Source organism: Tachypleus tridentatus, chromosome 8 (assembly GCF_004210375.1).
Source record: "Tachypleus tridentatus isolate NWPU-2018 chromosome 8, ASM421037v1, whole genome shotgun sequence".
Classification (NCBI taxonomy): Eukaryota; Metazoa; Arthropoda; class Merostomata; order Xiphosura; family Limulidae; genus Tachypleus; species Tachypleus tridentatus.
The window spans coordinates 97987979-98001280 of NC_134832.1; the positions used below are offsets into that span (position 1 = coordinate 97987979).

At 34.0% G+C, this 13302-nt stretch overlaps 4 non-coding genes across 4 annotated transcripts; all 4 read left to right on the plus strand.

Moving 5' to 3' along the window:
* The first annotated feature begins 2168 nt into the window (after window positions 1-2168).
* On the plus strand, window positions 2169-2240 carry TRNAG-UCC (transfer RNA glycine (anticodon UCC)). Its single transcript has one exon. It is a non-coding gene; the product is annotated as a tRNA-Gly (tRNA).
* Window positions 2241-5741: 3501 nt separating this feature from the next.
* Window positions 5742-5813, plus strand: TRNAG-UCC (transfer RNA glycine (anticodon UCC)). The gene has a single exon. It is a non-coding gene; the product is annotated as a tRNA-Gly (tRNA).
* Window positions 5814-9310: 3497 nt separating this feature from the next.
* Window positions 9311-9382, plus strand: TRNAG-UCC (transfer RNA glycine (anticodon UCC)). The gene has a single exon. It is a non-coding gene; the product is annotated as a tRNA-Gly (tRNA).
* A 3502-nt stretch (window positions 9383-12884) lies between these two features.
* On the plus strand, window positions 12885-12956 carry TRNAG-UCC (transfer RNA glycine (anticodon UCC)). The gene has a single exon. It is a non-coding gene; the product is annotated as a tRNA-Gly (tRNA).
* Window positions 12957-13302: the final 346 nt, after the last annotated feature.

Below are 13302 nucleotides of genomic sequence, written 5' to 3' on the forward strand. Positions count from 1 at the left end.
AATTCGTTATTGATTTAAGATTCTCACGAAATCCACCACTTAGACTACGTGTACAGTTTCTTCAGGGAAATTATTCACTAAGGAAACGTCAACGGTCCTCTGTTGTTTTAAAGCGAAAATATTCTTTGAACCACTTCATGAGATACGATGCAGATCTTCCATCTTAAGTTCCACAACGTTCTCAAGCGTCTCAGTAAAATGTGTCTTACTTACTGAGATGCAATTTCAGGTGTATCAAGGTTACACAATCTTTACACTTTCTCTCTTTTACCTGATTCAATAGTACGAAAGAAATCGCAAAGCGTTTTCCACAAAATTACTTAATGGGTTTTCGTAAATATACGAGTTAGGTACTACTACACTGTTCACAATATTATTGTTGTTGTTGGATGTAAACTACATGGTGAAAACGCGTCCTCTTCTACTCATGAGTATGAAGAACCGATTTTCATTGTTATATTTCCTCAGACATTCCTATGAGCCACGCGTGGCCCACCATAACTCGAAATTAACGTTTCATTCATTTGAATTTAACGCTCATTACAATGACTAACTGAATTCGAGGAATTTTGAGAGCTCATTAAATTATGATAAATGGATGTTGAAGAGAGGTTACAGAAAGAAATTCAGATTTTAAACTTTGTGCTAACGTTTTCGTTAATTTCGTGGGAAATGAGAGAATGAATTATGTTTACATCTCGTCATACTATGATTGAAAGAAATCGTTATTTACCCTTGCGATTCTAAAAGAGCGAAACTTGTAAAATATTACGATAATGTTAAATAACGATTTAGTGTTTTCATGGAATTAATTGAGAAGATTGATTGAATGCACTTATTTTCAAAGCAAAAGAAAAATACTGCATTACTACATCAATTCGCATGCGCGTGAACTTCATTTCAAAGGACGAACACATAACACGGCTGAAAATGTGTTTTAGCATACACTTGGCACAAAAACATATGTACACTTATACGAGATTTTAGAATGGTCTAGCCTCATGTCTCAAAAGAACATTATGAGTTGATTTATTCATAGGATTAATTACGGTAGTGTTTATTTCTAACTCAACAGCAGCAAGAAGTTAGTGTTAATTTTTTTTTCTTTTTTTAGGCCATTCTTAGTGATGATTAACAAATCTTAGGCCTAAGGCAAGTTGACTGACATATTTTGATTGCTGAGATTAGAAGTTTTTCGTATTGTTTATAGATATTCTGTGTCTAAAGAAATTTTCTTCCAATTAGTATACTAATTTCAGAAAAAAAAAAAACTATTTTGCGGGTTTTTGTCATTTTAAATAATTTATTTGTATTTTTAACAGTAAAGGGACCTGACTTCTTTGTATATTTTCCTCAAAATTTACCTGATATTTCTTTTTAAGTTCGAAGCCAATTATCGTTCCAATGACCGTCAAAATGTAAAATTTGTATATTAATTTAATGAAAGGTAATTTATATCTACTTTATTATTTAAAAACATAGGAGAAATAGCATTATATTTTCAATCGATTAACAATTATGTGTTCAACACTTCAAATTGGATTATTCAATTTCAGACCCGGCATGGCTAGGTTATTAGGGCGCTCGTCTCGTAATCTGAGGGTCGCAGGTTCGAATTCCCTTCACACCAAACACACTCGCTCTCTGAGTCGTGAAAGCGTTATACGTGATGTTCAATCTCACTATTCTTTGGTGAGAGAATAGCTCAAAGTTCGCGGTTGGTAGTAGCGTGTATCCGCCTTCTTTCCACTGTGAAATTAGAGACTACTAACGCTAATAGCACTCGTGTAGCTTTGCCGAAATTGAAAACAAATAAATATCGTTCCCGTTTTTCTCTCTAATCACATACAACTCTATTGGAATATTGCTTGTTAATAAGTACGATTGTGAGCTATGATGCAAGAAATGAGAATGTCAGAATAAACCTTATGATATAAGAAATGACAACAATCTGGTAAATCTAGTTTGGTAATGTTAATTTTGTGTAATAACGTTATCGTTCAGATTAAAGTACAGACACAAAACGTGCCTTGGTTTCTTAAAGTATACGAGACAAAGACCCGTTCCACGTGAAGTGAGCTCAGTGTCGAAAGAAGGCAGTTACCTTTATTTACAGGTAAAGAAGTTGTTATTTTTAAAATTTTGATGTTTTAAAATTATCGCGTAAAGCGACGGTGGTATAGTGGTTAGCATAGCTGCCTTCCAAGCAGTTGACCTGGGTTCGATTCCCGGCCGTCGCATCGTTTACTTTTGGATGTGTGAAGGTACTTATTTTATCTCGATATAATCTTCGTTTTCCCTGACTTCACTCCATCACGTTACTCGGTCATTCACTTCTTTGCGCGGTTTATCAAACTTTTAACTTCCAAATGGTTTTTAATTTAATATTGTTTACCTGGCATCGAACAAGAAGGTCGAAATTATTGATTGGAAAAACTACAATAAACACATTCTTCAATTAACACAGATTTCTTTCTTGACGAAACTTATCTAATAATATGGGTAGGTGCATTTCCATTTCCAAGTGCGTTGAAAGGTGTAGTAATTACTATCGGAAATGTTGCTGACACGTATAATTATAAATGTGAGCTGTCTTAATCATCGAAAATCGCATCTCATTTTACTCACTAATCAATCTCGTAGAAGTTGGTGACAGCTTCGAATGTTCGTGATTGAAATAAATGTAAAGAATAAACGTATGGTTCTGAGAAATTATGCGAGAATTCAAAAACAATTACATTACCATCGGTAAACTACAGTTCCTCTGCCATTTCCTGGGGCGAGGAGATATTTCTCGGAATACCGCGGTTCGGTAAGCGAGCTGGAATAGGACAAAAATAAGTGGAATTTGGATCATCAGTTCGTCACGAACGACGAATGTCAAGTTGTTAAATACGATAATTAAGTGACATTTTAATTAAACCAAATATGTGATATATCGTTTGTCAAATTAAATTATAATATTATATTTAATCTCTTTCCCCAGTTTGTTAGCGTTACCTCGTTTTCACTAACATTCCTTATTTATTTCTACAAATTCGACACATCGCAAATGGTCTAAGTAAAACAAAAATACCCTTGAATCTACACGTTTTTGTAGACAGTATAAATTCAAAAATCGTTCAGAGATTTTCCCTTTATAAAGACAGATCCAAATCCATCATTTCTATTACTCGCTGGGGAAGAGTTTGGTTTCATAAACTATTTCACGTGTTGTGCAACAGGTAAAACACACCAGCAACTGTCGTTTTATAATGATAACTCAATATCGAACACAGATACCTTACCTTACAGAATACGTATATGTGAGTGGAGGAAATAAAACTAAGAAATCTTCCTTTTTAGTTCACCCAACGAAAAGGATAATTCTCAATTAAAATGTTTCTTTGACCAACGTAATTAGTAAGAAATATATATGCGAGACAGAGATAGAAATGAAAAGTTTGACAACACGTGAGCGAAAAATAAAAGAACTACTTTACTTTTGTTTTTTCGTGCATTTTTTTCTGGTCCTTCTGCTGTGCATGATATCAAACGTTTGCGTGAATGAAAATGTGTAGCGACAGGAAATTCGTTATTGATTTAAGATTCTCACGAAATCCACCACTTAGACTACGTGTACAGTTTCTTCAGGGAAATTATTCACTAAGGAAACGTCAACGGTCCTCTGTTGTTTTAAAGCGAAAATATTCTTTGAACCACTTCATGAGATACGATGCAGATCTTCCATCTTAAGTTCCACAACGTTCTCAAGCGTCTCAGTAAAATGTGTCTTACTTACTGAGATGCAATTTCAGGTGTATCAAGGTTACACAATCTTTACACTTTCTCTCTTTTACCTGATTCAATAGTACGAAAGAAATCGCAAAGCGTTTTCCACAAAATTACTTAATGGGTTTTCGTAAATATACGAGTTAGGTACTACTACACTGTTCACAATATTATTGTTGTTGTTGGATGTAAACTACATGGTGAAAAACGCGTCCTCTTCTACTCATGAGTATGAAGAACCGATTTTCATTGTTATATTTCCTCAGACATTCCTATGAGCCACGCGTGGCCCACCATAACTCGAAATTAACGTTTCATTCATTTGAATTTAACGCTCATTACAATGACTAACTGAATTCGAGGAATTTTGAGAGCTCATTAAATTATGATAAATGGATGTTGAAGAGAGGTTACAGAAAGAAATTCAGATTTTTAAACTTTGTGCTAACGTTTTTTCGTTAATTTCGTGGGAAATGAGAGAATGAATTATGTTTACATCTCGTCATACTATGATTGAAAGAAATCGTTATTTACCCTTGCGATTCTAAAAGAGCGAAACTTGTAAAATATTACGATAATGTTAAATAACGATTTAGTGTTTTCATGGAATTAATTGGAGAAGATTGATTGAATGCACTTATTTTCAAAGCAAAAGAAAAATACTGCATTACTACATCAATTCGCATGCGCGTGAACTTCATTTCAAAGGACGAACACATAACACGGCTGAAAATGTGTTTTAGCATACACTTGGCACAAAAACATATGTACACTTATACGAGATTTTAGAATGGTCTAGCCTCATGTCTCAAAAGAACATTATGAGTTGATTTATTCATAGGATTAATTACGGTAGTGTTTATTTCTAACTCAACAGCAGCAAGAAGTTAGTGTTAATTTTTTTTTTCTTTTTTTAGGCCATTCTTAGTGATGATTAACAAATCTTAGGCCTAAGGCAAGTTGACTGACATATTTTGATTGCTGAGATTAGAAGTTTTCGTATTGTTTATAGATATTCTGTGTCTAAAGAAATTTTCTTCCAATTAGTATACTAATTTCAGAAAAAAAAAAACTATTTTGCGGGTTTTTGTCATTTTAAATAATTTATTTGTATTTTTAACAGTAAAGGGACCTGACTTCTTTGTATATTTTCCTCAAAATTTACCTGATATTTCTTTTTAAGTTCGAAGCCAATTATCGTTCCAATGACCGTCAAAATGTAAAATTTGTATATTAATTTAATGAAAGGTAATTTATATCTACTTTATTATTTAAAAACATAGGAGAAATAGCATTATATTTTCAATCGATTAACAATTATGTGTTCAACACTTCAAATTGGATTATTCAATTTCAGACCCGGCATGGCTAGGTTATTAGGGCGCTCGTCTCGTAATCTGAGGGTCGCAGGTTCGAATTCCCTTCACACCAAACACACTCGCTCTCTGAGTCGTGAAAGCGTTATACGTGATGTTCAATCTCACTATTCTTTGGTGAGAGAATAGCTCAAAGTTCGCGGTTGGTAGTAGCGTGTATCCGCCTTCTTTCCACTGTGAAATTAGAGACTACTAACGCTAATAGCACTCGTGTAGCTTTGCCGAAATTGAAAACAAATAAATATCGTTCCCGTTTTTCTCTCTAATCACATACAACTCTATTGGAATATTGCTTGTTAATAAGTACGATTGTGAGCTATGATGCAAGAAATGAGAATGTCAGAATAAACCTTATGATATAAGAAATGACAACAATCTGGTAAATCTAGTTTGGTAATGTTAATTTTTGTGTAATAACGTTATCGTTCAGATTAAAGTACAGACACAAAACGTGCCTTGGTTTCTTAAAGTATACGAGACAAAGACCCGTTCCACGTGAAGTGAGCTCAGTGTCGAAAGAAGGCAGTTACCTTTATTTACAGGTAAAGAAGTTGTTATTTTTAAAATTTTGATGTTTTAAAATTATCGCGTAAAGCGACGGTGGTATAGTGGTTAGCATAGCTGCCTTCCAAGCAGTTGACCTGGGTTCGATTCCCGGCCGTCGCATCGTTTACTTTTGGATGTGTGAAGGTACTTATTTTATCTCGATATAATCTTCGTTTTCCCTGACTTCACTCCATCACGTTACTCGGTCATTCACTTCTTTGCGCGGTTTATCAAACTTTTAACTTCCAAATGGTTTTTAATTTAATATTGTTTACCTGGCATCGAACAAGAAGGTCGAAATTATTGATTGGAAAAACTACAATAAACACATTCTTCAATTAACACAGATTTCTTTCTTGACGAAACTTATCTAATAATATGGGTAGGTGCATTTCCATTTCCAAGTGCGTTGAAAGGTGTAGTAATTACTATCGGAAATGTTGCTGACACGTATAATTATAAATGTGAGCTGTCTTAATCATCGAAAATCGCATCTCATTTTACTCACTAATCAATCTCGTAGAAGTTGGTGACAGCTTCGAATGTTCGTGATTGAAATAAATGTAAAGAATAAACGTATGGTTCTGAGAAATTATGCGAGAATTCAAAACAATTACATTACCATCGGTAAACTACAGTTCCTCTGCCATTTCCTGGGGCGAGGAGATATTTCTCGGAATACCGCGGTTCGGTAAGCGAGCTGGAATAGGACAAAAATAAGTGGAATTTGGATCATCAGTTCGTCACGAACGACGAATGTCAAGTTGTTAAATACGATAATTAAGTGACATTTTAATTAAACCAAATATGTGATATATCGTTTGTCAAATTAAATTATAATATTATATTTAATCTCTTTCCCCAGTTTGTTAGCGTTACCTCGTTTTCACTAACATTCCTTATTTATTTCTACAAATTCGACACATCGCAAATGGTCTAAGTAAAACAAAAATACCCTTGAATCTACACGTTTTTGTAGACAGTATAAATTCAAAATCGTTCAGAGATTTTCCCTTTATAAAGACAGATCCAAATCCATCATTTCTATTACTCGCTGGGGAAGAGTTTGGTTTCATAAACTATTTCACGTGTTGTGCAACAGGTAAAACACACCAGCAACTGTCGTTTTATAATGATAACTCAATATCGAACACAGATACCTTACCTTACAGAATACGTATATGTGAGTGGAGGAAATAAAACTAAGAAATCTTCCTTTTTAGTTCACCCAACGAAAAGGATAATTCTCAATTAAAATGTTTCTTTGACCAACGTAATTAGTAAGAAATATATATGCGAGACAGAGATAGAAATGAAAAGTTTGACAACACGTGAGCGAAAAATAAAAGAACTACTTTACTTTTGTTTTTTCGTGCATTTTTTCTGGTCCTTCTGCTGTGCATGATATCAAACGTTTGCGTGAATGAAAATGTGTAGCGACAGGAAATTCGTTATTGATTTAAGATTCTCACGAAATCCACCACTTAGACTACGTGTACAGTTTCTTCAGGGAAATTATTCACTAAGGAAACGTCAACGGTCCTCTGTTGTTTTAAAGCGAAAATATTCTTTGAACCACTTCATGAGATACGATGCAGATCTTCCATCTTAAGTTCCACAACGTTCTCAAGCGTCTCAGTAAAATGTGTCTTACTTACTGAGATGCAATTTCAGGTGTATCAAGGTTACACAATCTTTACACTTTCTCTCTTTACCTGATTCAATAGTACGAAAGAAATCGCAAAGCGTTTTCCACAAAATTACTTAATGGGTTTTCGTAAATATACGAGTTAGGTACTACTACACTGTTCACAATATTATTGTTGTTGTTGGATGTAAACTACATGGTGAAAAACGCGTCCTCTTCTACTCATGAGTATGAAGAACCGATTTTCATTGTTATATTTCCTCAGACATTCCTATGAGCCACGCGTGGCCCACCATAACTCGAAATTAACGTTTCATTCATTTGAATTTAACGCTCATTACAATGACTAACTGAATTCGAGGAATTTTGAGAGCTCATTAAATTATGATAAATGGATGTTGAAGAGAGGTTACAGAAAGAAATTCAGATTTTTAAACTTTGTGCTAACGTTTTTCGTTAATTTCGTGGGAAATGAGAGAATGAATTATGTTTACATCTCGTCATACTATGATTGAAAGAAATCGTTATTTACCCTTGCGATTCTAAAAGAGCGAAACTTGTAAAATATTACGATAATGTTAAATAACGATTTAGTGTTTTCATGGAATTAATTGGAGAAGATTGATTGAATGCACTTATTTTCAAAGCAAAAGAAAAATACTGCATTACTACATCAATTCGCATGCGCGTGAACTTCATTTCAAAGGACGAACACATAACACGGCTGAAAATGTGTTTTAGCATACACTTGGCACAAAAACATATGTACACTTATACGAGATTTTAGAATGGTCTAGCCTCATGTCTCAAAAGAACATTATGAGTTGATTTATTCATAGGATTAATTACGGTAGTGTTTATTTCTAACTCAACAGCAGCAAGAAGTTAGTGTTAATTTTTTTTTTCTTTTTTTAGGCCATTCTTAGTGATGATTAACAAATCTTAGGCCTAAGGCAAGTTGACTGACATATTTTGATTGCTGAGATTAGAAGTTTTTCGTATTGTTTATAGATATTCTGTGTCTAAAGAAATTTTCTTCCAATTAGTATACTAATTTCAGAAAAAAAAAAAACTATTTTGCGGGTTTTTGTCATTTTAAATAATTTATTTGTATTTTTAACAGTAAAGGGACCTGACTTCTTTGTATATTTTCCTCAAAATTTACCTGATATTTCTTTTTAAGTTCGAAGCCAATTATCGTTCCAATGACCGTCAAAATGTAAAATTTGTATATTAATTTAATGAAAGGTAATTTATATCTACTTTATTATTTAAAAACATAGGAGAAATAGCATTATATTTTCAATCGATTAACAATTATGTGTTCAACACTTCAAATTGGATTATTCAATTTCAGACCCGGCATGGCTAGGTTATTAGGGCGCTCGTCTCGTAATCTGAGGGTCGCAGGTTCGAATTCCCTTCACACCAAACACACTCGCTCTCTGAGTCGTGAAAGCGTTATACGTGATGTTCAATCTCACTATTCTTTGGTGAGAGAATAGCTCAAAGTTCGCGGTTGGTAGTAGCGTGTATCCGCCTTCTTTCCACTGTGAAATTAGAGACTACTAACGCTAATAGCACTCGTGTAGCTTTGCCGAAATTGAAAACAAATAAATATCGTTCCCGTTTTCTCTCTAATCACATACAACTCTATTGGAATATTGCTTGTTAATAAGTACGATTGTGAGCTATGATGCAAGAAATGAGAATGTCAGAATAAACCTTATGATATAAGAAATGACAACAATCTGGTAAATCTAGTTTGGTAATGTTAATTTTTGTGTAATAACGTTATCGTTCAGATTAAAGTACAGACACAAAACGTGCCTTGGTTTCTTAAAGTATACGAGACAAAGACCCGTTCCACGTGAAGTGAGCTCAGTGTCGAAAGAAGGCAGTTACCTTTATTTACAGGTAAAGAAGTTGTTATTTTTAAAATTTTGATGTTTTAAAATTATCGCGTAAAGCGACGGTGGTATAGTGGTTAGCATAGCTGCCTTCCAAGCAGTTGACCTGGGTTCGATTCCCGGCCGTCGCATCGTTTACTTTTGGATGTGTGAAGGTACTTATTTTATCTCGATATAATCTTCGTTTACCCTGACTTCACTCCATCACGTTACTCGGTCATTCACTTCTTTGCGCGGTTTATCAAACTTTTAACTTCCAAATGGTTTTTAATTTAATATTGTTTACCTGGCATCGAACAAGAAGGTCGAAATTATTGATTGGAAAAACTACAATAAACACATTCTTCAATTAACACAGATTTCTTTCTTGACGAAACTTATCTAATAATATGGGTAGGTGCATTTCCATTTCCAAGTGCGTTGAAAGGTGTAGTAATTACTATCGGAAATGTTGCTGACACGTATAATTATAAATGTGAGCTGTCTTAATCATCGAAAATCGCATCTCATTTTACTCACTAATCAATCTCGTAGAAGTTGGTGACAGCTTCGAATGTTCGTGATTGAAATAAATGTAAAGAATAAACGTATGGTTCTGAGAAATTATGCGAGAATTCAAAACAATTACATTACCATCGGTAAACTACAGTTCCTCTGCCATTTCCTGGGGCGAGGAGATATTTCTCGGAATACCGCGGTTCGGTAAGCGAGCTGGAATAGGACAAAAATAAGTGGAATTTGGATCATCAGTTCGTCACGAACGACGAATGTCAAGTTGTTAAATACGATAATTAAGTGACATTTTAATTAAACCAAATATGTGATATATCGTTTGTCAAATTAAATTATAATATTATATTTAATCTCTTTCCCCAGTTTGTTAGCGTTACCTCGTTTTCACTAACATTCCTTATTTATTTCTACAAATTCGACACATCGCAAATGGTCTAAGTAAAACAAAAATACCCTTGAATCTACACGTTTTTTGTAGACAGTATAAATTCAAAAATCGTTCAGAGATTTTCCCTTTATAAAGACAGATCCAAATCCATCATTTCTATTACTCGCTGGGGAAGAGTTTGGTTTCATAAACTATTTCACGTGTTGTGCAACAGGTAAAACACACCAGCAACTGTCGTTTTATAATGATAACTCAATATCGAACACAGATACCTTACCTTACAGAATACGTATATGTGAGTGGAGGAAATAAAACTAAGAAATCTTCCTTTTTTAGTTCACCCAACGAAAAGGATAATTCTCAATTAAAATGTTTCTTTGACCAACGTAATTAGTAAGAAATATATATGCGAGACAGAGATAGAAATGAAAAGTTTGACAACACGTGAGCGAAAAATAAAAGAACTACTTTACTTTTGTTTTTTCGTGCATTTTTCTGGTCCTTCTGCTGTGCATGATATCAAACGTTTGCGTGAATGAAAATGTGTAGCGACAGGAAATTCGTTATTGATTTAAGATTCTCACGAAATCCACCACTTAGACTACGTGTACAGTTTCTTCAGGGAAATTATTCACTAAGGAAACGTCAACGGTCCTCTGTTGTTTTAAAGCGAAAATATTCTTTGAACCACTTCATGAGATACGATGCAGATCTTCCATCTTAAGTTCCACAACGTTCTCAAGCGTCTCAGTAAAATGTGTCTTACTTACTGAGATGCAATTTCAGGTGTATCAAGGTTACACAATCTTTACACTTTCTCTCTTTTACCTGATTCAATAGTACGAAAGAAATCGCAAAGCGTTTTCCACAAAATTACTTAATGGGTTTTCGTAAATATACGAGTTAGGTACTACTACACTGTTCACAATATTATTGTTGTTGTTGGATGTAAACTACATGGTGAAAACGCGTCCTCTTCTACTCATGAGTATGAAGAACCGATTTTCATTGTTATATTTCCTCAGACATTCCTATGAGCCACGCGTGGCCCACCATAACTCGAAATTAACGTTTCATTCATTTGAATTTAACGCTCATTACAATGACTAACTGAATTCGAGGAATTTTGAGAGCTCATTAAATTATGATAAATGGATGTTGAAGAGAGGTTACAGAAAGAAATTCAGATTTTTAAACTTTGTGCTAACGTTTTTCGTTAATTTCGTGGGAAATGAGAGAATGAATTATGTTTACATCTCGTCATACTATGATTGAAAGAAATCGTTATTTACCCTTGCGATTCTAAAAGAGCGAAACTTGTAAAATATTACGATAATGTTAAATAACGATTTAGTGTTTTCATGGAATTAATTGGAGAAGATTGATTGAATGCACTTATTTTCAAAGCAAAAGAAAAATACTGCATTACTACATCAATTCGCATGCGCGTGAACTTCATTTCAAAGGACGAACACATAACACGGCTGAAAATGTGTTTTAGCATACACTTGGCACAAAAACATATGTACACTTATACGAGATTTTAGAATGGTCTAGCCTCATGTCTCAAAAGAACATTATGAGTTGATTTATTCATAGGATTAATTACGGTAGTGTTTATTTCTAACTCAACAGCAGCAAGAAGTTAGTGTTAATTTTTTTTTTTCTTTTTTTAGGCCATTCTTAGTGATGATTAACAAATCTTAGGCCTAAGGCAAGTTGACTGACATATTTTGATTGCTGAGATTAGAAGTTTTTCGTATTGTTTATAGATATTCTGTGTCTAAAGAAATTTTCTTCCAATTAGTATACTAATTTCAGAAAAAAAAAAAACTATTTTGCGGGTTTTTGTCATTTTAAATAATTTATTTGTATTTTTAACAGTAAAGGGACCTGACTTCTTTGTATATTTTCCTCAAAATTTACCTGATATTTCTTTTTAAGTTCGAAGCCAATTATCGTTCCAATGACCGTCAAAATGTAAAATTTGTATATTAATTTAATGAAAGGTAATTTATATCTACTTTATTATTTAAAAACATAGGAGAAATAGCATTATATTTTCAATCGATTAACAATTATGTGTTCAACACTTCAAATTGGATTATTCAATTTCAGACCCGGCATGGCTAGGTTATTAGGGCGCTCGTCTCGTAATCTGAGGGTCGCAGGTTCGAATTCCCTTCACACCAAACACACTCGCTCTCTGAGTCGTGAAAGCGTTATACGTGATGTTCAATCTCACTATTCTTTGGTGAGAGAATAGCTCAAAGTTCGCGGTTGGTAGTAGCGTGTATCCGCCTTCTTTCCACTGTGAAATTAGAGACTACTAACGCTAATAGCACTCGTGTAGCTTTGCCGAAATTGAAAACAAATAAATATCGTTCCCGTTTTTCTCTCTAATCACATACAACTCTATTGGAATATTGCTTGTTAATAAGTACGATTGTGAGCTATGATGCAAGAAATGAGAATGTCAGAATAAACCTTATGATATAAGAAATGACAACAATCTGGTAAATCTAGTTTGGTAATGTTAATTTTTGTGTAATAACGTTATCGTTCAGATTAAAGTACAGACACAAAACGTGCCTTGGTTTCTTAAAGTATACGAGACAAAGACCCGTTCCACGTGAAGTGAGCTCAGTGTCGAAAGAAGGCAGTTACCTTTATTTACAGGTAAAGAAGTTGTTATTTTTTAAAATTTTGATGTTTTAAAATTATCGCGTAAAGCGACGGTGGTATAGTGGTTAGCATAGCTGCCTTCCAAGCAGTTGACCTGGGTTCGATTCCCGGCCGTCGCATCGTTTACTTTGGATGTGTGAAGGTACTTATTTTATCTCGATATAATCTTCGTTTACCCTGACTTCACTCCATCACGTTACTCGGTCATTCACTTCTTTGCGCGGTTTATCAAACTTTTAACTTCCAAATGGTTTTTAATTTAATATTGTTTACCTGGCATCGAACAAGAAGGTCGAAATTATTGATTGGAAAAACTACAATAAACACATTCTTCAATTAACACAGATTTCTTTCTTGACGAAACTTATCTAATAATATGGGTAGGTGCATTTCCATTTCCAAGTGCGTTGAAAGGTGTAGTAATTACTATCGGAAATGTTGCTGACACGTATAATTATAAATGTG